This window comes from Pseudophryne corroboree, unplaced genomic scaffold (genome assembly GCF_028390025.1).
Source record: "Pseudophryne corroboree isolate aPseCor3 unplaced genomic scaffold, aPseCor3.hap2 scaffold_320, whole genome shotgun sequence".
Classification (NCBI taxonomy): Eukaryota; Metazoa; Chordata; class Amphibia; order Anura; family Myobatrachidae; genus Pseudophryne; species Pseudophryne corroboree.
Window position 1 is genome coordinate 50,219 of NW_026969881.1, and position 23,466 is coordinate 73,684.

The following is a 23,466-nucleotide window of genomic DNA, read 5'->3' on the forward strand; positions in this document are numbered from 1 at the left end:
AGATGTTTCTTCCAGCAACCAATGAAGAAACACATTGGTACTTTCGCATGATGAGTGAGTGCTTCAGGATCTCTTGCACTTACATGTGCAGCAGAGTACTGTAATGGAAGCATGCTGGGTCCATAACCCAGAGGTAGGCAGATTGAAACTATCCTTTGCTATATGCATTTTTTTTTGTTCATTAAAGTAATCCAAAACTGGGATTGATATTTTAGCTTTTATTTTTACTTAAAGTACAATAACTTTTACCATTTTAATTTGTTTTAATAGTATATTGACAGTATTGTTTTCTTTCAAAAATCCACTTAATTTTCTTTACCCGATTATTAAAATGGTAATTGACAAAAACAAACTACATTGTCACCAGAAGAGCAATACAAAATGTACAAGTGATGTATTAAAATCATCTTTCCAGCTTGAATTTCAATGATGCATTGGGGCAACGATTTTGTGAGAAACATCTTCACCCTTAAATAAAGATTTTCTTAATTCCTTACCTGTGTGCTAATTAGATATCACCTTGTTTTCACATTAAACAGACTTCCACATGAGAAAGCAGCAAGGATGCAGTGGCGTTAATGTTTCCTGGTGTCAACCTGTATTATTTCAGTAGATATTCAAATGAGGATGCATCTTGCAGCCTTTCCAATGAAGCAAGTTTAATTTAGTAATAGGTGAAAAACCATCCCTACAAAGGTGTTAATCAGAAACTTGGCTTTGTGGACACTTTTCAGAGAACAAATTTGTTATCATAAAAATAAAGCCAGAAAATGAAGAGCTGTTTAATCACTCAATTGGATTTTTCTGCCAGCATTTTTCTTTTTCTCTGCAACCCACTGCTAAATTGTGCTTCCTAGCTGTTTTTTTTTATAAAATCACTTAATTAAATCTAACTCTGATTACATCAGAGAAGGCCAGGTACCCTACACCATAAGAGGGGTTTTGCAATTTTGACTTGTCTACTTAAACATCACCAAAATCTGATCACAAGGTCAATCACGTCCCTGGGTGGGATTGAACCACCAACCTTTTGATTAATAGCTGAACACACTAACCGATTGCGCCACAGAGACACTTTGCAAAAAGTAAATACTGACAAAGACTAATAAGCATTCATCTAGAACGTTTCCTAGAAAAACTTTAAAAAGTCAATAATCTGGAGAGTTTTTGTAAAATGTTTCTTCCAGCAACCAATGAAGAAACACATTGGTACTTTCGCATGATGAGTGAGTGCTTCAGGATCTCTTGCACTTACATGTGCAGCAGAGTACTGTAATGGAAGCATGCTGGGTCCATAACCCAGAGGTAGGCAGATTGAAACTATCCTTTGCTATATGCATTTTTTTTTGTTCATTAAAGTAATCCAAAACTGGGATTGATATTTTAGCTTTTATTTTTACTTAAAGTACAATAACTTTTACCATTTTAATTTGTTTTAATAGTATATTGACAGTATTGTTTTCTTTCAAAAATCCACTTAATTTTCTTTACCCGATTATTAAAATGGTAATTGACAAAAACAAACTACATTGTCACCAGAAGAGCAATACAAAATGTACAAGTGATATATTAAAATAATCTTTCCAGCTTGAATTTCAATGATGCATTGGGGCAACGATTTTGTGAGAAACATCTTCACCCTTAAATAAAGATTTTCTTAATTCCTTACCTGTGTGCTAATTAGATATCACCTTGTTTTCACATTAAACAGACTTCCACATGAGAAAGCAGCAAGGATGCAGTGGCGTTAATGTTTCCTGGTGTCAACCTGTATTATTTCAGTAGATATTCAAATGAGGATGCATCTTGCAGCCTTTCCAATGAAGCAAGTTTAATTTAGTAATAGGTGAAAAACCATCCCTACAAAGGTGTTAATCAGAAACTTGGCTTTGTGGACACTTTTCAGAGAACAAATTGGTTAGCATAAAAATAAAGCCAGAAAATGAAGAGCTGTTTAATCACTCAATTGGATTTTTTTGCCAGCATATTTCTTTTTCTCTGCAACCCACTGCTAAATTGTGCTTCCTAGCTGTTTTTATAAAATCACTGAATCAAATCTAACTCTGATTACATCAGAGAAGGCCAGGTACCCTACACCATAAGAGGGGGTTTGAAATTTTGACTTGTCTACATAAAGATCACCAAAATCTGATAACAAGGTCAATTACGTCCCTGGGTGGGATTGAACCACCAACCTTTTGGTTATTAGCCTTACACAGTAACTGATTGCGCCACAGCAACACTTTGCAAAAGTCCATACTGACAAAGGCTAATAAGCATTCATCTAGAACGATTCCTAGAAACATTTTAAAAAGTCAATAATGTGGAGAGTTTTTGTAAGATGTTTCTTCCATCAACCAATGAAGAAACACATTGGTACTTTCCCATGATGAGTGAGTGCTTCAGGATCTCTTGCACTTACATGTGCAGCAGAGTACTGTAATGGAAGCATGCTGGGTCCATAACCCAGAGGTAGGCAGATTGAAACTATCCTCTGCTATATGCATTTTTTTTTGTTAATTAAAGTAATCCAAAACTGGGATTGATATTTTTGCTCTTTTATTTTTACTTAAAGTACAATAACTTTTACCATTTTAATTTGTTTTAATAGTATATTGACAGTATTGTTTTCTTTCAAAAATCCAATTAATTTTCTTTACCCGATTATTAAAATGGTAATTGACAAAAACAAACTACATTGTCACCAGAAGAGCAATACAAAATGTACAAATGATATATTAAAATCATCTTTCCAGCTTGAATTTCAATGATGCATTGGGGCAACGATTTTGTGAGAAACATCTTCACCCTTAAATAAAGATTTTCTTAATTCCTTACCTGTGTGCTAATTAGATATCACCTTGATTTCACATTAAACAGACTTCCACATGAGAAAGCAGCAAGGATGCAGTGGCGTTAATGTTTCCTGGTGTCAACCTGTATTATTTCAGTAGATATTGAAATGAGGATGCACCTTGCTGCCTTTCCAATGAAGCAAGTTTAATTTAGTAATAGGTGAAAAACCATCCCTACAAAGATGTTAATCAGATACTTGGCTTTGTGGACACTTTTCAGAGAACAAATTTGTTAGCATAAAAATAAAGCCAGAAAATGAAGAGCTATTTAATCACTCAATTGGATTTTTTTGCCAGCATATTTCTTTTTCTCTGCAACCCACTGCTAAATTGTGCTTCCTAGCTGTTTTTATAAAATCACTGAATCAAATCTAACTCTGATTACATCAGAGAAGGCCAGGTACCCTACACCATAACAGGGGTTTTCGAAATTTTGACTTGTCTACATAAAGATCACCAAAATCTGATAACAAGGTCAATTACGTCCCTGGGTGGGATTGAACCACCAACCTTTTGGTTAATAGCCTTACGCAGTAACTGATTGCACCACAGCAACACTTTGCAAAAGTCCATACTGACAAAGGCTAATAAGCATTCATCTAGAACGATTCCTAGAAACATTTTAAAAAGTCAATAATGTGGAGAGTTTTTGTAAGATGTTTCTTCCATCAACCAATGAAGAAACACATTGGTACTTTCCCATGATGAGTGAGTGCTTCAGGATCTCTTGCACTTACATGTGCAGCAGAGTACTGTAATGGAAGCATGCTGGGTCCATAACCCAGAGGTAGGCAGATTGAAACTATCCTCTGCTATATGCATTTTTTTTTTGTTAATTAAAGTAATCCAAAACTGGGATTGATATTTTTGCTCTTTTATTTTTACTTAAAGTACAATAACTTTTACCATTTTAATTTGTTTTAATAGTATATTGACAGTATTGTTTTCTTTCAAAAATCCACTTAATTTTCTTTACCCGATTATTAAAATGGTAATTGACAAAAACAAACTACATTATCACCAGAAGAGCAATATAAAATGTTCAAGTAATATATTAAAATCATCTTTCCAGCTTGGATTTCAATGATGCATTGGGGCAACGATTTTGTGAGAAACATCTTCACCCTTAAATAAAGATTTTCTTAATTCCTTACCTGTGTGCTAATTAGAGATCACCTTGTTTTCACATTAAACAGACTTCCACATGAGAAAACAGCAAAGATGCAGTGGCGTTAATGTTTCATGGTGTCAACCTGTATTATTTCCGTAGATATTGAAATGAGGATACATCTTGCTGCCTTTCCAATGAAGCAAGTTTAATTTAGTAATAGGTGAAAAACCATCCCTACAAAGATGTTAATCAGATACTTGGCTTTGTGGACACTTTTCAGAGAACAAATTTGTTATCATAAAAATAAAGCCAGAAAATGAAGAGCTGTTTAATCACTCAATTGGATTTTTCTGCCAGCATTTTTCTTTTTCTCTGCAACCCACTGCTAAATTGTGCTTCCTAGCTGTTTTTTTTATAAAATCACTTAATTAAATCTAACTCTGATTACATCAGAGAAGGCCAGGTACCCTACACCATAAGAGGGGGTTTGCAATTTTGACTTGTCTACTTAAATATCACCAAAATCTGATCACAAGGTCAATCACGTCCCTGGGTGGGATTGAACCACCAACCTTTTGATTAATAGCTGAACACACTAACCGATTGCGCCACAGAGACACTTTGCAAAAAGTAAATACTGACAAAGACTAATAAGCATTCATCTAGAACGTTTCCTAGAAAAACTTTAAAAAGTCAATAATCTGGAGAGTTTTTGTAAGATGTTTCTTCCAGCAACCAATGAAGAAACACATTGGTACTTTCGCATGATGAGTGAGTGCTTCAGGATCTCTTGCACTTACATGTGCAGCAGAGTACTGTAATGGAAGCATGCTGGGTCCATAACCCAGAGGTAGGCAGATTGAAACTATCCTTTGCTATATGCATTTTTTTTTGTTCATTAAAGTAATCCAAAACTGGGATTGATATTTTAGCTTTTATTTTTACTTAAAGTACAATAACTTTTACCATTTTAATTTGTTTTAATAGTATATTGACAGTATTGTTTTCTTTCAAAAATCCACTTAATTTTCTTTACCCGATTATTAAAATGGTAATTGACAAAAACAAACTACATTGTCACCAGAAGAGCAATACAAAATGTACAAGTGATGTATTAAAATCATCTTTCCAGCTTGAATTTCAATGATGCATTGGGGCAACGATTTTGTGAGAAACATCTTCACCCTTAAATAAAGATTTTCTTAATTCCTTACCTGTGTGCTAATTAGATATCACCTTGTTTTCACATTAAACAGACTTCCACATGAGAAAGCAGCAAGGATGCAGTGGCGTTAATGTTTCCTGGTGTCAACCTGTATTATTTCAGTAGATATTGAAATGAGGATGCATCTTGCTGCCTTTCCAATGAAGCAAGTTTAATTTAGTAATAGGTGAAAAACCATTCCTACAAAGATGTTAATCAGATATTTGGCTTTGTGGACACTTTTCAGAGTACAAATTTGTTAGCATAAAAGTAAAGCCAGAAAATGAAGAGCTGTTTAATCACTCAATTGGATTTTTTTGCCAGCATATTTCTTTTTCTCTGCAAACCACTGCTAAATTGTGCTTCCTAGCTGTTTTTATAAAATCACTGAATCAAATCTAACTCTGATTACATCAGAGAAGGCCAGGTACCCTACACCATAACAGGGGTTTTTGAAATTTTGACTTGTCTACTTAAAGATCACCAAAATCTGATAACAAGGTCAATTACGTCCCTGGGTGGGATTGAACCACCAACCTTTTGGTTAATAGCCGTACACACTAACTGATTGCGCCACAGCGACACTTTGCAAAAGTACATACTGACAAAGGCTGATAAGCATTCATCTAGAACGTTTCCAAGAAAAACTTTAAATAGTCAATAATCTGGAGAGTTTTTGTAAGATGTTTCTTCCATCAACCAATGAAGAAACACATTGGTACTTTCCCATGATGAGTGAGTGCTTCAGGATCTCTTGCAATTACATGTGCAGCAGAGTACTGTAATGGAAGCATGCTGGGTCCATAGCCCAGAGGTAGGCAGATTGAAACTATCCTCTGCTATATGCATTTTTTTTTGTTAATTAAAGTAATCCAAAACTGGGATTGATATTTTTGCTCTTTTATTTTTACTTAAAGTACAATAACTTTTACCATTTTAATTTGTTTTAATAGTATATTGACAGTATTGTTTTCTTTCAAAAATCCACTTAATTTTCTTTACCCGATTATTAAAATGGTAATTGACAAAAATAAACTGATGAGGATACTACTGCAGTCTTTGTTTCGTCTGTACCCGCTGAAAGAGCAGCAAAAGGTGGAGATCTTGATGGGACAGTTGAAAGGGCTTGCACTTAGAGAGGTTACTTCCTGGCCTACTGAAGAGAAGAAGACTGTGGACCAGATCCTCAACAGGCTTGCTACCACATTTGACACAAGGACAGTGTCAGAACTTAAAATGCACTTCTTTGCTCGAAAGCAACAACCAGGAGAGTCACTACGGGGCTATGCCCTCAGCTTGCAGGAAGCACTCAGAGATGTTCAGCAAGCAGACCCTGAGCAAGTGCATGACAAAGAGAAAATGTTATTGGACCAGTTCACTGAAGGTGCAAGGGGCGAATTTGTAAAACTCAGCTGCGACTATTGAGATTGCAGAAGCCTGGAAGCACATTCCTGGATTTTAAAGAGGCTGCGATTAAAGTTCTAGGCTCCAGTCTTACTTCAGGGGCTGTTCCACAAGAGTCTATTCCAGAGATGCCACGGTATCAAGAGAATTCTGATGCCCAGGAGTCAAGTTTTAAAGGAGCTACTTACCCACCTACAGTAAAAGGAGTGACAGTGCCATGTTCAAAGACATGCATATTTGACTCTTCTAGTGAGTTACGAAGTCTGCTGGCTGAACTGACACGTGGTGTGACAGAGATGCGCAGAGACCTGCAGATTCTGAAGAGACAGCAGGCACTGCTCCATGAAGAAATGGAATGGTGCCAGGAGAGGAGACCACTGAACAGTTCCCAATGGGACCTACATAGAAACAGGGAGACACTTTTTTCCAACCACTTTGCCTCCCAAAGGCGACCCATTTTTCAAAGCTGTGAAGGAAGCGGACAAATTAAGAGAGAATTTGAGCAGCCAGATCATTTAAACTCCAAATTCATGTGGTTAACCCGTTATGTTAGCCAAAGCCCGGTGGTTCAAGTTTGCATCAATGGAGTCTCAATGCCCGCTCTCTTAGACACTGGATCACAAGTGACCACAATACAAGCAACACAGTTTGAGCAGCATTGGACTGAGGAACAGATGTTTCCGTCAACTTCCACATTGATAAACCCGATTGCAAGCAATGGGCACTGCATCCCTTGCAAAGGATACTCGGAAGCTGAAATTCAAATCGGACGAACAGTGCTACCACAGCAAGGCTTCATCATCACCACTGCCCAAGATGATGGATTGCCTCCAGTGATAGTGGGCATGAATGTGTTGCGGAACTGCTGTGAGGAGCTCGTAGCAGCACTCCAAGGAGAGTTTCAAACTGACAAGCTCCAGGAGAAACAAGGCCTTCAACCTGGGATAGCCAAACAAAAGGGAAGAATGATAACAGAATTATCTGTAAGAGAGGAACATGAAAAAAATAAGGCTAGCCAAATAATGATAGAAATGCCCATCTCCAGTGTCCAGATTATCCGAAAGAATGCTTCAATGTTAGGCATGAATAATATAGCATCCAGTTCTAGAAACTGTGAGCAACCTATTCAAGGAACCAGTTTTGACCACCTGCAAGATAAAAGTCAGATGATAAGACACCTCAAAGCCTTACTGAAGATTGGGAAATACCTGACCAAGCGACAAAGGCAAGAATCCTCGCCAGAACTCCTGAAGTTGTTGAGACAGCGAGAAAGGCTGTTTGAAGAGAAAGGACAGTTGGTTCGATGTAGTGTGGATCCTAATACTCATTATAGGATCAGTCAACTTGTAATTCCAAGACAAAGTGCTTGTTATGTGCTTGAAGAATATCACGACAAGTCAGGTCACCCTGGGTGCAAAAGGATGGAAACAAGCATCTGGAAAAAGTTCTTTTGGGTTGAAATGAGGGAAGACATCAAGAGATGGTGCCGAAACTGTCCAACCTGTTCTGTAAGAAGAACCTTGCTGCCTCTTTCTCTCCAGAATCCATTGTCCCAAACCAGCTGTGATACTGAATCCCAAGATGGAATGGAAGAGGCTCATAAAATGTATTTACAGCAGACTAAGGTGGTTTGTCACCGACAAGGAGGCAAGAAGACTAGGGCTTGCAAAACAGAAAACCACCATAGTCAGCTGCAGTTTTGTACAGCATGTCCCAAAGACAGTTTAGAAAGAGTTCAATACTCATCCATGGCAGGGGGGTTGAGGTTTCCTAGACAAACTTTTCAAGACCATATACTGTCCAGATTTCAACCGATTGCTCCAGGAGCATGTGTTAATGTACTATAGCACAAAAGGAATTATACCTATCAGATACTGATGTTAAAAATGTTGATAAATGTTAATGTTTCAGACATAATCTGTGTTCACTAATGAATGTGACTGGATATAGTGAGAAGTTTATATAGGGATAAAACCAAAATGCGTGAGGACACGCATGTTTTGGGGGGGGGCACGTGTGATATCCCATAACAACAAGGACATTTTTGACAACAGTGTAGTTGCCTGTGCCATTTTAAATAAAGTTTATTTAAAAGAAAATTGAACAGCAGTTTGAGAAGTCAGTTGGAGCCATGGTGAGGAAAGAGCTGGCGACGCCATTACGCAGAGATGAGCAGCTGAGAGAGGGGAGACAAATAAGCTGAAAATTGCATGAGAGAGTAAGCAGTAGTGCAAAATACAGCAGTGGAAGTGCAGCAATTAACAAGTAAGAACGCCATGACACTCTCAGCCAAGAGAGTGCACAGCAAGTGTCAGAGACAGGAGAGTATAAAGCCTTTATACCAATGCTGACTGGCCTACATCTGAGGGGAAACTGCCTCAGAAACATCTATTGACTGGGTGAGATAAATCCATATTTATACTGAAACCTACTCCACTGCAAAGGACATTATCCTATATTTACTATACCTATGCAGCGATTTACATGGGAAGCAGCTCCAGTTTGTTTTAAACAATCATCTTTACTACACAGAGCTACAATATTTTGTTCACAGCTAAAGAAGACAATAGCTGCATATAACTATGTAACAACATAACCGGGCCCCAACGTGCACATAGAGACTCCCTGCAGTGACACCAATGTTATCTGGGACTTAAATATTGTCTGCATAAGTTGATTTCTATTACTAAGCAACATAGTATTAATCTCAGATTTAGTTATATTACCATTTGTGTAATGACTTAAAGTGTATATGGTGTCTGTGTTTAAGTTGCTTGAATCAAATCTTTCCCTTCCCTACTGTAATCAGTTCCTTTTCTGAGTTATGTGGTAAACCATTTATTCTTTCATACAAAGCCCTGCCTGCCTTTCTTTGTGTCTGGGGAAACCTTGCCTCTCTGCCAGGAATAGAGAAGAGCTGCTGCTGAAGGAGGAATAGTCCATCAAGGTATCCCTGACCTGTTCCACATAGTTTACACACTTGTTATACCGGGGTGTTACATTGTGTGTGACTGACCTTAGGAAGAAACCGGAGCCTCCGCTGCAGTGACCCAGCAACCAGGGCACGGGAGTATACAGTGCCGCTGGGAGTGATGAAGCTGCAGTAAAGATGTCTATTAGACCTAGCCTGCTGCAGCCCTTGTAGATTCTCATAAAAAAAGTTCTTCTTTTCTTGTCAAAATTAATAGCTAAGAATAGGCTGCTTGAGGCAGGCCCCTGTTAAGTGGCCTGCTACTGAAGGCAACAACTACAAACTGAGCTCCCTGTTCATGGAAGCGGGGTTATAGAGGAGAATGCGCTGAGCATCTTGGGAACAGTCAAAAGCTTTGAGCCGGTTGGTGCCTCAGATCAAGATCCTACTCTACACCCCAATGTGAATCCTTGTGGAGTCCAGTGTACCCCACAGAAGAAATTAATGTGTCACACCCATTGGCAGCAACCTTAGAATAGCTGCTGACGGGCACAATTGAGAAAGGAAGGGGGGGGGGACATTTGAATCCAGCACATAGATGCAATTCAAATATGTAATTTGAACCTTCCTATTTTAAAATATAATGGATGAACCTCACCCTGTGAGAACAATCTTCATGATATAGAGATCTCATATGCAAAATAAGTATGAGTTGGGATAGGGCTGGGGAGGGTGGCTGCTCGGGCAGCCCCTCCCCCGTCAAGTTAAGGAGATTCAACTGAGGAAGCACAAGGGAACTCTCGTCTGGGGACAACAACTGCAGGGAGACCACATCTTTTCAGATGAACATGGGAGGGCGGAAGGCTGCCTAATACTGAAGCACCATCAAATATCAAACCATATGCAATAACTAGTACAAGTATTCCTGGGGGAAGGTCTGCAGGAGACGAATTTGCATACGGTGATGTCATCCAAGCAGTGGGCCAAAGTTGGCTGGAACCCTCATCTGCATATGAAAAGAGAAAAGGGTTATGCAGGGCTTGGCGGCCTTTTGCGGCGCTTGGATGACCACTAGTTCGCATTAAACACCTCCACCCTCCTTCGGTGTGGGGCTCATGTTGGCCATGCCCCATCCCATGAAGCATTGAGCATTGAGAGCCGACCAGGGGAAACACAAATTATGCAGTCAAGTTTCCCACATTTGGGGAAATCGCAGGGGCAGCACAGCCAGAGTGCAATGGGTGAGCCTTGCCCTGGGAGAAGCACCTTCAAGATCATAGTATCTCACCTGGCAGGTAAGTAGGAGTTGGGCTAGAGCTGGGGAGGGTCGCTGCTCGGGCACCCCCCTGTCAAGTGAAGGAGATCCAACTGAGGCAGCACAATGGAACTCTCGAAAGAAGAACAAGGCTAGAGGAAGATCTGAGACAAAGAAATCTGACTTTTACCAGAGCTGACCAGCGGAAAACACAAACACAGTCCCCCACTACCACAAATAATGCAGGCGAGTTTCCCACATTTGGGGAAATCACAGGGGTCAGCATACCCAGAATGCAATGAATGAACCTCACCCTGGGTGAACAATCTTCATGACCATGGTGTCTCCTATGCAAAATAAGTATGATTTGGGATAGGGCTGGGGAGGGCCGCTGCTCAGGCACATCTCTGTCAAGTAAAGTTAATTCAACTGAGGCAGCACAAGGGAACTCTCATCTGGGGACAACAACTGCAGGGAGAACACATATTTTCAGATGAACATGGGAGGGCAGAAGGCTGCCTAATACTGAAGCACCCCCAAACAACAAACCAAATGCAACAACTAGTGCAAGCATTCCTGGGGGAAGGCCTGCAGCAGATGGATTTGCATATGGTGATGTTATCCAAGCAGTGGGTCAAAGTTGGCTTCAACCCTCATCTGCATATGAAAAGAGAAAAGGGGCGTGCAGGGCATGGCGGCCTTTTGCGCTGCTTGGATGACCCCTAGATCGCATTAAACACCCCCACCCTCCTTTGGTGTGGGGCTCATGTTGGCCATGCCCCATCCCATGAAGCATTCAAGCTGATTTCTTGCAGCAGCTGGGCACTGTAACAGCTCCAGAGCTGCTCTGTAAGGCAAGTAAAAGGGTGTGGGCCCTGCAGCACTACCTGTAGTTTGCATTGTGCATTGGAAGGCACAAAGTAAGCAGACGGGAGGAGAAGTCAGGATAGTGCACAAGGGTATAGAAGGGAGGGGCTCAAGAAAAGAGAAGTGGAAACAGACAGCAAACTAGGCTGGAGAGAGACCTGAGACAAAGAGATCTGAATTATACGAGAGCCGACCAGGGGAAACACAAATTATGCAGTCAAGTTTCCCACATTTGGGGAAATTGCAGGGGCAGCACACCCAGAGTGCAATGGGTGAGCCTTGCCCTGGGAGAAGCACCTTCATGATCATAGTATCTCACCTGGCAGGTAAGTAGGAGTTGGGCTAGAGCTGGGGAGGGTCGCTGCTCGGACACCCCCCTGTCAAGTGAAGGAGATCCAACTGAGGCAGCACAAAGGAACTCTCGAAAGAAGAACAAGGCTAGAGGAAGATCTGAGACAAAGAAATCTGACTTTTACCAGAGCTGACCAGAGGAAAGCACAAACACAGTCCACCACTACCACAAATAATGCAGTCGAGTTTCCCACATTTGGGGAAATCACAGGGGTCAGCATACCCAGAGTGCAATGAATGAACCGCACCCTGGGAGAACAATCTTCATAACAATGGTATCTCCTATGCAAAATAAGTATGATTTGGGATATGGCTGGGGAGGGCCGCTGCTCAGGCACATCTCTGTCAAGTAAAGGAGATTCAACTGAGGCAGCACAAGGGAACTCTCATCTGGGGACAACAACTGCAGGGAGAACACATATTTTCAGATGAACATGGGAGGGCAGAAGGCTGCCTAATACTGAAGCACCCCCAAACAACAAACCAAATGCAACAACTAGTGCAAGCATTCCTGGGGGAAGGCCTGCAGCAGATAGATTTGCATATGGTGATGTCATCCAAGCAGTGGGTCAAAGTTGGCTTCAACCCTCGTCTGCATATGAAAAGAGAAAAGGGGCGTGCAGGGCATGGTGGCCTTTTGCGGCACTTGGCTGACCCCTAGTTTGCATTAAACACCTCCACCCTCCTTCGGTGTGGGGCTCATGTTGGCTATGCCCCAGCCCCTGAAGCATTCAAGCTGATTTCTTGCAGCAGCTGGGCACTGTAACAGCTCCAGAGCTGCTCTGTAAGGCAAGTAAAAGGTTGTGGGCCCTGCAGCACTACCTGTAGTTCGCATTGTGCGTTGGAAGGCACAAAGTAAGCAGAAAGGAGGAGAAGTCAGGATAGTGCGCAAGGGCATAGAAGGGAGCTGCTGAAGAAAAGAGAAGTGGAAACAGACAGCAAACTAGGCTGGAGAGAGACCTGAGACAAAGAGATCTGAATTATACGAGACCTGACCAGGGGAAACACAAATTATGCAGTCAAGTTTCCCACATTTGGGGAAATCGCAGGAGCAGCACACCCAGAGTGCAATGGGTGAGCCTTGCCCTGGGAGAAGCACCTTCATGATCATAGTATCTCACCTGGCAGGTAAGTAGGAGTTGGGCTAGAGCTGGGGAGGGTCGCTGCTCGGGCACCCCCCTGTCAAGTGAAGGAGATCCAACTGAGGCAGCACAAAGGAACTCTCGAAAGAAGAACAAGGCTAGAGGAAGATCTGAGACAAAGAAATCTGACTTTTACCAGAGCTGACCAGAGGAAAGCACAAACACAGTCCACCACTACCACAAATAATGCAGTCGAGTTTCCCACATTTGGGGAAATCACAGGGGTCAGCATACCCAGAGTGCAATGAATGAACCGCACCCTGGGAGAACAATCTTCATAACAATGGTATCTCCTATGCAAAATAAGTATGATTTGGGATATGGCTGGGGAGGGCCGCTGCTCAGGCACATCTCTGTCAAGTAAAGGAGATTCAACTGAGGCAGCACAAGGGAACTCTCATCTGGGGACAACAACTGCAGGGAGAACACATATTTTCAGATGAACATGGGAGGGCAGAAGGCTGCCTAATACTGAAGCACCCCCAAACAACAAACCAAATGCAACAACTAGTGCAAGCATTCCTGGGGGAAGGCCTGCAGCAGATAGATTTGCATATGGTGATGTCATCCAAGCAGTGGGTCAAAGTTGGCTTCAACCCTCGTCTGCATATGAAAAGAGAAAAGGGGCGTGCAGGGCATGGTGGCCTTTTGCGGCACTTGGCTGACCCCTAGTTTGCATTAAACACCTCCACCCTCCTTCGGTGTAGGGCTCATGTTGGCTATGCCCCAGCCCCTGAAGCATTCAAGCTGATTTCTTGCAGCAGCTGGGCACTGTAACAGCTCCAGAGCTGCTCTGTAAGGCAAGTAAAAGGGTGTGGGCCCTGCAGCACTACCTGTAGTTCGCATTGTGCGTTGGAAGGCACAAAGTAAGCAGAAAGGAGGAGAAGTCAGGATAGTGCGCAAGGGCATAGAAGGGAGCGGCTCAAGAAAAGAGAAGTGGAAACAGACAGCAAACTAGGCTGGAGAGAGACCTGAGACAAAGAGATCTGAATTATACGAGACCTGACCAGGGGAAACACAAATTATGCAGTCAAGTTTCCCACATTTGGGGAAATCGCAGGGGCAGCACACCCAGAGTGCAATGGGTGAGCCTTGCCCTGGGAGAAGCACCTTCATGATCATAGTATCTCACCTGGCAGGTAAGTAGGAGTTGGGCTAGAGCTGGGGAGGGTCGCTGCTCGGGCACCCCCCTGTCAAGTGAAGGAGATCCAACTGAGGCAGCACAAGGAAACTCTCGAAAGAAGAACAAGGCTAGAGGAAGATCTGAAACAAAGAAATCTGACTTTTACCAGAGATCAGAGGAAAACACAAACACAGTCCCCCACTACCAACAAATAAAGCAGTCGCGTTTCCCACATTTGGGGAAATCACAGGGGTCAGCATACCCAGAATGCAATGAATGAACCTCACCCTGGGAGAGTAATCTTCATGACCATGGTATCTCCTATGCAAAATAAGTATGATTTGGGATAGGGCTGGGGAGGGCCGCTGCTCATGCACATCTCTGTCAAGTAAAGGAGATTCAACTGAGGCAGCACAAGGGAACTCTCATCTGGGGACAACAACTGCAGGGAGAACACATATTTTCAGATGAACATGGGAGGGCAGAAGGCTGCCTAATACTGAAGCACCCCCAAACAACAAACCAAATGCAACAACTAGTGCAAGCATTCCTGGGGGAAGTTCTGCAGAAGACGGATTTGCATACGGTGATGTCATCCAAGCAGTGGGTCAAAGTTGGCTTCAACCCTCATCTGCATATGAAAAGAGAAAAGGGGCGTGCAGGGCATGGCGGCCTTTTGCGGTGCTTGGATGACCCCTAGTTCGCATTAAACACCCCACCCTCCTTTGGTGTGGGGCTCATGTTGGCCATGCCCCATCCCCTGAAGCATTCAAGCTGATTTATTGCAGCAGCTGGGCACTGTAACAGCTCCAGAGCTGCTCTGAACGGCAAGTAAAAGGGTGTGGGCCCTGCAGCACTACCTGTAGTTTGCATTGTGCATTGGAAGGCACAAAGTAAGCAGACGGGAGAAGTCAGGATAGTGCGCAAGGGCATAGAAGGGAGCGGCTCAAGAAAAGAGAAGTTGAAACAGACAGCAAACTAGGCTGGAGAGAGACCTGAGACAAAGAGATCTGAATTATACGAGAGCCGACCAGGGGAAACACAAATTATGCAGTCAAGTTTCCCACATTTGGGGAAATCGCAGGAGCAGCACACCCAGAGTGCAATGGGTGAGCCTTGCCCTGGGAGAAGCACCTACATGATCATAGTATCTCACCTGCCAGGTAAGTAGAAGTTGGGCTAGAGCTGGGGAGGGTCGCTGCTCGGGTACCCCCCTGTCAAGTGAAGGAGATCCAACTGAGGCAGCACAAGGGAACTCTCGAAAGAAGAACAAGGCTAAAGGAAGATCTGAGACAAAGAAATCTGACTTTTACCAGAGCTGACCAGAGGAAAGCACAAACACAGTCCCCCACTACCACAAATAAAGCAGTCGAGTTTCCCACATTTGGGGAAATCACAGGGGTCAGCATACCCAGAATGCAATGAATGAACCTCACCGTGGGAGAACAATCTTCATGACCATGGTATCTCCTATGCAAAATAAGTATGATTTGGGATAGGGCTGGGGAGGGCCGCTGCTCAGGCACATCTCTGTCAAGTAAAGGAGATTCAACTGAGGCAGCACAAGGGAACTCTCATCTGGGGACAACAACTGCAGGGAGAACACATATTTTCAGATGAACATGGGAGGGCAGAAGGCTGCCTAATACTGAAGCACCCCCAAACAACAAACCAAATGCAACAACTAGTGCAAGCATTCCTGGGGGAAGGCCTGCAGCAGATGGATTTGCATACGGTGATGTCATCCAAGCAGTGGGTCAAAGTTGGCTTCAACCCTCGTCTGCATATGAAAAGAGAAAAGGGGCGTGCAGGGCATGGCGGCCTTTTGCGGCGCTTGGATGACCCCTAGTTCGCATTAAACACCTCCACCCTCCTTCGGTGTGGGGCTCATGTTGGCTATGCCCCAGCCCCTGAAGCATTCAAGCTGATTTCTTGCAGCAGCTGGGCACTGTAACAGCTCCAGAGCTGCTCTGTACGGCAAGTAAAAGGGTGTGGGCCCTGCAGCACTACCTGTAGTTTGCATTGTGCATTGGAAGGCACAAAGTAAGCAGACAGGAGGAGAAGTCAGGATAGTGCACAAGGGTATAAAAGGGAGGGGCTCATGAAAAAAGAAGTGGAAACAGACAGCAAACTAGGCTGGAGAGAGACCTGAGACAAAGAGATCTGAATTATACGAGAGCCGACCAGGGGAAACACAAATTATGCAGTCAAGCTTCCCACATTTGGGGAAATCATAGTGCAATGGGTGAGCCTTGCCCTGGGAGAAGCACCTTCATGATCATAGTATCTCACCTGGCAGGTAAGTAGGAGTTGGGCTAGAGCTGGGGAGGGTCGCTGCTCGGGCACCCCTCTGTCAAGTGAAAGAGATCCAACTGAGGCAGCACAAGGAAACTCTCGAAAGAAGAACAAGGCTAGAGGAAGATCTGAGACAAATAAATCTGACTTTTACCAGAGCTGACCAGAGGAAAGCACAAACACAGTCCCCCACTACCACAAATAATGCAGTCGAGTTTCCCACATTTTGGAAATCACAGGGGTCAGCATACCCAGAATGCAATGAATGAACCTCACCCTGGGAGAACAATCTTCATGACCATGGTATCTCCTATGCAAAATAAGTATGATTTGGGATAGGGCTGGGGAGGGCCGCTGCTCAGGCACATCTCTGTCAAGTAAAGGAGATTCAACTGAGGCAGCACAAGGGAACTCTCATCTGGGGACAACAACTGCAGGGAGAACACATATTTTCAGATGAACATGGGAGGGCAGAAGGCTGCCTAATACTGAAGCACCCCCAAACAACAAACCAAATGCAACAACTAGTGCAAGCATTCCTGGGGGAAGGCCTGCAGCAGATGGATTTGCATACGGTGATGTCATCCAAGCAGTGGGTCAAAGTTGGCTTCAACCCTCGTCTGCATATGAAAAGAGAAAAGGGGCGTGCAGGGCATGGCGGCCTTTTGCGGCGCTTGGATGACCCCTAGTTCACATTAAACACCTCCACCCTCCTTCGGTGTGGGGCTCATGTTGGCTGTGCCCCAGCCCCTAAAGCATTCGAGCTGATTTCTTGCAGTAGCTGGGCACTGTAACAGCTCCAGAGCTGCTCTGTACGGCAAGTAAAAGGGTGTGGGCCCTACAGCACTACCTGTAGTTTGCATTGTGCATTGGAAGGCACAAAGTAAGCAGACAGGAGGAGAAGTCAGGATAGTGCACAAGGGTATAAAAGGGAGGGGCTCATGAAAAAAGAAGTGGAAACAGACAGCAAACTAGGCTGGAGAGAGACCTGAGACAAAGAGATCTGAATTATACGAGAGCCGACCAGGGGAAACACAAATTATGCAGTCAAGCTTCCCACATTTGGGGAAATCGCAGGGGCACCACACCCAGAGTGCAATGGGTGAGCCTTGCCCTGGGAGAAGCACCTTCATGATCATAGTATCTCACCTGGCAGGTAAGTAGGAGTTGGGCTAGAGCTGGGGAGGGTCGCTACTCGGGCACCCCCCTGTCAAGTGAAAGAGATCCAACTGAGGCAGCACAAGGGAACTCTCGAAAGAAGAACAAGGCTAGAGGAAGATCTGAGACAAATAAATCTGACTTTTACCAGAGCTGACCAGAGGAAAGCACAAACACAGTCCCCCACTACCACAAATAATGCAGTCGAGTTTCCCACATTTGGGGAAATCACAGGGGTCAGCATACCCAGAATGCAATGAATGAACCTCACCCTGGGAGAACAATCTTCATGACCATGGTATCGCCTATGCAAAATAAGTATGATTTGGGATAGGGCTGGGGAGGGCCGCTGCTCAGGCACATCTCTGTCAAGTAAAGGAGATTCAGCTGAGGCAGCACAAGGGAACTCTCATCTGGGGACAACAACTGCAGGGAGAACACATATTTTCATATAAAAATCTTGGTCATGCTCTGGTTTCTCTTCAGAACGAACAAATCTTTCGCCTCTTACTAAAGATTTCCGTGGAGAGGAGCAAAACCGAGTTTTATCTCAATTTTTGCATGCCCCATCTTTTTGGGGTTTCATTTACCGGTTTAAAGATAGAATGAGTGTGCTTTAATGTAAGCTCATTTGCATAGAAATGACAGTAAATGTTTATTTATGTTCAAACAGAACTTTCTTGACCATGCTACTTGCTTTAAAGATCTGGGAGCACATGGAATACAGTACAAACCATGCTTATAGCAAGGAGAAGCCAGGTGAGAAATCTGCTTTCTTTCAAATTGGGCGCTCACTTTGATCTGAATGAGGACTGCTGGCACAGCACTCAGGCGACAGGTGGAATCTTGGTCATGCTCTGGTTTCTCTTCAGAATGAACAAATCTTTCGCCTTTTATTAAAGATTATCCGTGGAGAGGAGCAAAACTGAGTTTTATCTCAATTTTTGCATGCCCCATATTATTGGGGTTTCTTTTATCAGTTTAAAGACAGAACGAGTGTGCTTTCTTGTTAGCTTTAATGTAAGTTTATTTGCATAACAATGACAATAAATGTCTGTTTCTTTTCAAGCAGAACTTTCTTGACCATACTAATTGCTTGAAAGATCTGGGAGCACATGGAAAAGAGTACAAACCATGTTTATAGCAAGGGGAAGCCTGGTGAGAAATCTGCTTTCTTTCTTTCAAATTGGGTGCTCACTTTGAGCTGAATGAGGACTGCTGGCATGGCACTCAGGCGACAGGTGGAATCTTGGTCATGCTCTGGTTTCTCTTCAGAACGAACAAATCTTTCGCCTTTTACTAAAGATTTCCGTGGAGAGGAGCAAAACTGAGTTTTATCTCAATTTTTGCATGCCCCATATCATACCTCCCAACTGTCCCGATTTTCGCGGGACAGTCCCGTTTTTTGGGGACTGTCCCGCTGTCCCACCTGCGGGCCGCAGTGTCCCGCGGTGGGGAGGACAGTTGGGAGGCTCTGTCTGTCGCTGCCCTGCTTAGCAGAGCAGCGGTGAATAGTCGCTGTGCGCACAGCGTCTATTCACTGAAGTCAGAGGGAGAGGTGGCATGCCAGCGGCTCACAGAGCGCTGGGCATGCCCCCTCAGTGCCGAAAACGGGGGCGTGACTCGCGATCGCGGGTCCTCCCGCGAAGCCATGCCCCTTTTTACTTAGGCCATGCCCTTTTTGGGAGCGCGTGCGACTTTGCCGCGCGTGTGTCCCTCTTTGCGAGCCGACAAAGTTGGGAGGTATGCCCATATTATTGGGGTTTCTTTTATCAGTTTAAAGACAGAACGAGTGTGCTTTCTGGTTAGCTTTAATGTAAGTTTATTTGCATAACAATGACAGTAAATGTTTGATTCTTTTCAAACAGAACTTTCTTGACCATGCTACTTGCTTGAAAGATCTGGGAGCACATGGAAAACAGTACAAACCATGCAGTATCACAAGAGCCTTTATTTGATCTTTCATGAAGATAGAGCAGAATTGAGGACACGTCAACAATTTCTGCCGAAGGTGGTTCATCTTTCCACATGGTGCCTTTGGCCACTGACACCTTCGTTGAGTCAAAGTCTCTGGCTGTGGTCAGAACTTTGAAAATTTATGTCACCAGAACGGTTCAGATTAGGAAAACAGAGGCTCTGTTTGTCCTGTATGCTCCCAACAGGATTGGGTGTCCTGCTTCCATGTAGACCATTATGCGCTGGATCTGTGGTAAGATTCAGCATGCTCATTCCATGGCAGGATTGCCGTTACTGAATTAGGTGAAGACCCATTCTACTAGAAAGGTGGGTTCATCCTGGGCAGCTGGTCGGGGAGTCTCGGCATTGCAACTTTGCCGAGCAGCTATTTAGTAAACACTTTTGCTAAGTTTTACAAGTTTGATACCTTGGCCGATGATAACCTCAAGTTGGGTCATTCGGTGCTGCAGAGTCGTACGCACTCTTCCACCCGTTCAAGAGCTTTGGTATAACCCCATGGTTCTTAATGTGACCCCAGCATCCTCTAGGTCGTATGAGAAAATAGGATTTTAATACCTACCGGTAAATCCTTTTCTCTTAGTCTGTAGAGGATGCTGGGCACCCGTCCCAGTCCATACTGTGTCTGCAGTTATTACTTGTGGTTATACACATGTTGTGTTATGGTTCTGGTCAGCTTTTTGCTGCAATTATTCATGCCGTTGGCTTGTGTTCTGTTGAATGCCACGTTCTGCGGCATGCTTAAGGTGTGAGCTGGTAAGATGCTCACCTTAGTTTAACAATAAATCCTTTCCTCGAAATGTCCGTCTCCATGGGCACAGTTCCTATAACTGGAGTCTGGAGGAGGGGCATAGAGGGAGGAGCCAGTTCACACCCTTTGATAGTCTTAAAGTGCCCATGTCTCTTGCGGATCCCGTCTATACCCCATGGTTCTTAATGTGACCCCAGCATCCTCTACGGACTAAGAGAAAAGGATGCCCTTGCGCACTATCCTGACTTCTCCTCCCGTCTGCTTACTTTGTGCCTTCCAACGCACAATGCAAACTACAGGTGGTGCTGCAGGGCCCACACCCTTTTACTTGCCTTACAGAACAGCTCTGGAGCTGTTACAGTGCCCAGCTGCTGCAAGAAATCAGCTTGAATGCTTCAGGGGATGGGGCATGGCCAACATGAGCCCCACACCAAAGGAGGGTGGGGGTGTTTAATGAGAACTAGGGGTCATCCAAGCACTGCAAAAGGCCGCCATGCCCTGCACGCCCCTTTTCTCTTTTCATATGCAGATGAGGGTTCCAGCCAACTTTGGCCCACTGCTTGAATAACATCACTGTATGCAAATCCGTCTGCTGCAGACCTTCCCCCAGGAAGGCTTGTACTAGATGTTGCATATGGTTTGATATTTGATGGTGCTTCAGTATTAGGCAGCCTTCCGCCCTCCCATGTTCATCTGAAAAGATGTGGTCTCCCTGCAGTTGTTGTCCCCAGACGAGAGTTCCCTTGTGCTTCCTCAGTTGAATCTCCTTAACTTGACGGGGGAGGGGCTGCCCGAGCAGCCACCCTCCCCAGCCCTATCCCAACTCATACTTATTTTGCATATGAGATCTCTTGATCATGAAGATTGTTCTCACAGGGTGAGGTTCATCCATTATATTTTAAAATAGGAAGGTACAAATTACATATTTGAATTGCATTTATGTGCTGGATTCAAATGTCCCCCCCCCCCCTTCCTTTCTCAATTGTGCCCGTCAGCAGCTATTCTAAGGTTGCTGCCAATGGGTGTGACACATTAATTTCTTCTGTGGGGTACACTGGACTCCACAAGGATTCACATTGGGGTGTAGAGTAGGATCTTGATCTGAGGCACCAACCGGCTCAAAGCTTTTGACTGTTCCCAAGATGCTCAGTGCATTCTCCTCTATAACCCCGCTTCCATGAACAGGGAGCTCAGTTTGTAGTTGGTGCCTTCAGTAGCAGGCCACTTAACAGGGGCCTGCCTCAGGCAGCCTATTCTTAGCTATAAATTTTGACAAGAAAAGAAGAACTTGTTTTATGAGAATCTACAAGGGCTGCAGCAGGCTAGGTCTAATAGACATCTTTACTGCAGCTTCATCACTCCCAGCGGCGCTGTATACTCCCGTGCCCTGGTTGCTGGGTCACTGCAGCGGAGGGTCCGGTTTCATCCTAAGGTCAGTCACACACACACCACCCTTCCGGATCACGAGGCCGCTGATGAAGGGGAGCGTGGCTGTAGGGGGTGGACCGTGTGCGCACTGGCGTGGACACTGATTACTGGGCAGCCGCTCCACTAGCCACCAGGTACAGTTAAGGAGCACAGGTCTGGGGGTTTTTCTCCTATATTAACCCAATTTTGTACTGCCCGCAGCGCATTGTGATAGGTAATAGGGCCTGATTCAGGTTGGATTGCAATCACAATAAGCGATCCAACTGCAAAAATTGCTAAGAGCATACGCATGTGCCTGCATTTTCTGCGGCACCCCGCAGAGAATGCGATCGCCTCTGCCTGTCAATCGGGGCGGGGGGGGATAGGTGGGTCAGCAACACTCCATTTCCAAGTCAGGGATGGAGCGGTGCGGGGGCAAGGCTTCAAAATGGGGTCTGCAACGGAGTAGACACAGGGGGCGTGGTCACAGCGGCTGTATGACATCACATTCAGCCGCTGTGATCACAAAAATGGTGGCGGCTTCCTGCGCGCACATACAGTCTGCACCAGCAGGAGGCTACACCATTTTTTATGATCACGCTGAACTGCAGTGCGACTGCAATTACAGCATGGTCAAGAAGGGAGGCGTCATGCTGGGTGGCCATGCCCTTTCACTGTGCAGGAGCCAGCACCGCTCACACACTAGTCCCCGGGTGCAGCCCCCAACCCCCGGGACACCCGGAGCAACAAAATGTAGATTCAGGCCACCAGGCCACGCCCCTACCTATGAAACCATGCCTCCTTTTTACCATTGCGCTGCTTATCTGCGCGCACTGCATTACAATCTCCCTCGCCACCTCTCTGGGTGTCACCAGTGATAGTGACACCTCTGCCATGCTTGTAGCAGCTGGTCCTAAGATCTACGCCTCAAGCCCTGAGTGTTTGCCCTTGTGACTTGTTGATCATCATAGCGAAGCAGATGCTTACAGAAAACTGCAGGGGCTTAGATTGAAAATAAAAAAATTGATTGGTATAAGGTAGAGAGGAGCGGGTTCGGTTCTCCGAGAACCGAATTCCCCACGAACTCCACGTTGTTTACACTGGTCCGAGGCAGGCTCGGTTGTTCCCGCCTGACTCGCAAAACCTGAACAAGGGAAAATGTCATCATCCCGCTGTCGGATTCTCGCGAGATTCGGATTCCATATAAAGAGCTGCGCGTTGCCGCCATTTTTACTCGTGCATTGAAGAGAGAGCGGAATGGACGTGGCTATGTTCTCTCAGTGGAAATCTCAATATCAGTGCTCAGTATCAGTGGTTACTTATTGCTGCTCAGTAATACTAGTAGTGTGTCTCTCCTGCTCAGTGTCAGTTCTCAGTAGTATCCTCATCAGTGCTCAGTATCACTGCTCATTGTCTTGTGCTGCATTGTGGTGCTCAGCATACTACAGTACATTACTAATAGTCCAGTGCTGCATCTTGCTGCTCAGTGTCAGTTCTAGTATCCTCATCAGTGCTCACTATCACTGTTCATTGCATTTTGGTTTTCTGTATACTACAGTAACATAGTAATATAGTAACATATAGTAACATAGTTTTTGAGGTTGAATAGAGGCAAATTGCCCATCGTGTTCAACCTGTTTTAAGTTGTGATGATTCTA

At 44.5% G+C, this 23,466-nt stretch overlaps 15 non-coding genes and 1 pseudogene across 15 annotated transcripts; 3 read left to right on the forward strand and 13 right to left on the reverse strand.

The window, feature by feature from the left end:
• Positions 1–10,646: 10,646 nt before the first annotated feature.
• Positions 10,647–10,788, reverse strand: LOC135017950 (U1 spliceosomal RNA; annotated as a pseudogene).
• A 152-nt stretch (positions 10,789–10,940) lies between these two features.
• LOC135017791 (U1 spliceosomal RNA) lies at positions 10,941–11,104 on the reverse strand. Its single transcript, XR_010215580.1, has one exon. It is a non-coding gene; the product is annotated as a U1 spliceosomal RNA (small nuclear RNA).
• Positions 11,105–11,778: 674 nt separating this feature from the next.
• On the reverse strand, positions 11,779–11,941 carry LOC135017825 (U1 spliceosomal RNA). The gene has a single exon (XR_010215612.1). It is a non-coding gene; the product is annotated as a U1 spliceosomal RNA (small nuclear RNA).
• Positions 11,942–12,093: 152 nt separating this feature from the next.
• LOC135017733 (U1 spliceosomal RNA) lies at positions 12,094–12,257 on the reverse strand. The gene has a single exon (XR_010215524.1). It is a non-coding gene; the product is annotated as a U1 spliceosomal RNA (small nuclear RNA).
• A 674-nt stretch (positions 12,258–12,931) lies between these two features.
• Positions 12,932–13,094, reverse strand: LOC135017847 (U1 spliceosomal RNA). The gene has a single exon (XR_010215633.1). It is a non-coding gene; the product is annotated as a U1 spliceosomal RNA (small nuclear RNA).
• Positions 13,095–13,246: 152 nt separating this feature from the next.
• On the reverse strand, positions 13,247–13,410 carry LOC135017734 (U1 spliceosomal RNA). Its single transcript, XR_010215525.1, has one exon. It is a non-coding gene; the product is annotated as a U1 spliceosomal RNA (small nuclear RNA).
• A 674-nt stretch (positions 13,411–14,084) lies between these two features.
• On the reverse strand, positions 14,085–14,247 carry LOC135017838 (U1 spliceosomal RNA). Its single transcript, XR_010215624.1, has one exon. It is a non-coding gene; the product is annotated as a U1 spliceosomal RNA (small nuclear RNA).
• Positions 14,248–14,396: 149 nt separating this feature from the next.
• Positions 14,397–14,561, reverse strand: LOC135017848 (U1 spliceosomal RNA). The gene has a single exon (XR_010215634.1). It is a non-coding gene; the product is annotated as a U1 spliceosomal RNA (small nuclear RNA).
• A 670-nt stretch (positions 14,562–15,231) lies between these two features.
• Positions 15,232–15,394, reverse strand: LOC135017805 (U1 spliceosomal RNA). The gene has a single exon (XR_010215594.1). It is a non-coding gene; the product is annotated as a U1 spliceosomal RNA (small nuclear RNA).
• A 152-nt stretch (positions 15,395–15,546) lies between these two features.
• LOC135017725 (U1 spliceosomal RNA) lies at positions 15,547–15,710 on the reverse strand. The gene has a single exon (XR_010215518.1). It is a non-coding gene; the product is annotated as a U1 spliceosomal RNA (small nuclear RNA).
• A 972-nt stretch (positions 15,711–16,682) lies between these two features.
• On the reverse strand, positions 16,683–16,845 carry LOC135017720 (U1 spliceosomal RNA). The gene has a single exon (XR_010215513.1). It is a non-coding gene; the product is annotated as a U1 spliceosomal RNA (small nuclear RNA).
• A 674-nt stretch (positions 16,846–17,519) lies between these two features.
• LOC135017938 (U1 spliceosomal RNA) lies at positions 17,520–17,682 on the reverse strand. The gene has a single exon (XR_010215712.1). It is a non-coding gene; the product is annotated as a U1 spliceosomal RNA (small nuclear RNA).
• Positions 17,683–17,834: 152 nt separating this feature from the next.
• On the reverse strand, positions 17,835–17,998 carry LOC135017701 (U1 spliceosomal RNA). Its single transcript, XR_010215494.1, has one exon. It is a non-coding gene; the product is annotated as a U1 spliceosomal RNA (small nuclear RNA).
• Positions 17,999–18,142: 144 nt separating this feature from the next.
• LOC135018024 (U5 spliceosomal RNA) lies at positions 18,143–18,258 on the forward strand. The gene has a single exon (XR_010215782.1). It is a non-coding gene; the product is annotated as a U5 spliceosomal RNA (small nuclear RNA).
• Positions 18,259–18,528: 270 nt separating this feature from the next.
• Positions 18,529–18,645, forward strand: LOC135018080 (U5 spliceosomal RNA). The gene has a single exon (XR_010215838.1). It is a non-coding gene; the product is annotated as a U5 spliceosomal RNA (small nuclear RNA).
• Positions 18,646–18,931: 286 nt separating this feature from the next.
• On the forward strand, positions 18,932–19,044 carry LOC135018074 (U5 spliceosomal RNA). Its single transcript, XR_010215833.1, has one exon. It is a non-coding gene; the product is annotated as a U5 spliceosomal RNA (small nuclear RNA).
• Positions 19,045–23,466: the final 4,422 nt, after the last annotated feature.